At 38.1% G+C, this 1,247-nt stretch overlaps 1 protein-coding gene and 1 long non-coding RNA gene across 3 annotated transcripts in view; one reads left to right on the forward strand and one right to left on the reverse strand.

Annotated features, from left to right (window-relative positions):
* LOC104853275 overlaps positions 1–412 on the forward strand; it is a 22,882-nt gene extending 22,470 nt beyond the window's left edge. The window contains exon 4 of the long non-coding RNA XR_004515329.1: positions 199–412. This is a non-coding gene — a long non-coding RNA (uncharacterized LOC104853275). The remainder of the gene's footprint in view (positions 1–198) is intronic.
* Gnrhr (gonadotropin releasing hormone receptor) overlaps positions 1–1,247 on the reverse strand; it is an 18,710-nt gene that overhangs the window by 4,067 nt on the left and 13,396 nt on the right. The window lies entirely within an intron of this gene.

Raw genomic sequence — 1,247 nt, forward strand, 5'->3', positions numbered from 1 at the left:
ATATATATTCTGTGGGTCCTCTTTTTCTGGAGAAGTGTTATAGAGCATTTACTTTTGATACAGCAATTATATGTCCAAGTAATTTACCCTCAACATACATCCATACTTTCTTTATGTGAAAATGCATATGTACCAGAGTATTCACTGATGCATAATTTGTAATTAAAAATACTGAAAATAGCTCTCTCTGCTGCACAGACACCCAATCTATGGGCCTCCTCTGGAGTCACACCTTTTCCAGCGCGTGCTTCTGATTGGCTCCGACCCAGCTCCAGGAGGGTAGCCGCACGAGCACCACTGAGCACTGTCATCCCCTGATTAAACCAGTCCTTGGACAGACTCTACAGAGGCATGGGGGGGCTATAAAGGGTGGTGATTGATCCTACTGTGTTATTGATTGTATCGATTGGGATAAAGGATAGGGATTGATTTGATGAGTTGTTTTCTCAACTATAAAAATGAGAATGCCTAAAAGTCATTAGAGAATGAAAGGCTGGGACACAATGATATCAGGAAGATTTAATGAGAGATTGAATCAAGGGCAACCCAACAGCAAAAATAAAGATGAGAAAACACTTAAGCAAGCCACAAAGACAGACTTCCAGTCCACCAATGGCAAACAGTAGGGTAAAGGAAGATGAAAAATCAGATAGTGAACCTCCAGGACACTCAGAACTCAGCGCACAGGAAGTAAAAAAACTAATCAATCAAGCTCGAGAAAAATTCAAAACAGAAATTATTTCCCAGATAACCATAGAGATGGTGAGCAAAATGAAAGACATGATTCAAGACTCCAGGACAGAAACTGACAAAAAAATAGATGAGCTTAGAAACATAATAGAAACCATGAAGGCCCAACATAAGAGAGAAATGGAAACAATGAACACCCAACATAGGAAAGAAATGGAATCCATTAAACAGATTCAAATGGACATCCAGGAGATTAAAAACTCTATTGAAAGTGTACAAAACAGAATAAAAGATTGCGAAGACAGAATTTCAGATATAGAAGATAGGATCACAGACAGTGACCATGAAAAGAGAGGTCTCTTAAAATCAGTAAGGGAGCATGAGATATTGATCCAATAACTCTTAGATGATACAAAGAAGAATAAGACTGATAGGAATCCATAAAGTACCAGGAGAAAATGCAAATGATTTAAAAAAGCTGTTCAAAGAATTAATGACTGAAAATTTTCCAAACAGAGGGGAAGAATTAGACATACAGATAAGCGCGGCATATAGGA

The sequence above is a fragment of the Fukomys damarensis genome, unplaced genomic scaffold (assembly GCF_012274545.1).
Source record: "Fukomys damarensis isolate Sample0158 unplaced genomic scaffold, DMR_v1.0_HiC HiC_scaffold_35, whole genome shotgun sequence".
Taxonomy (NCBI): Eukaryota; Metazoa; Chordata; class Mammalia; order Rodentia; family Bathyergidae; genus Fukomys; species Fukomys damarensis.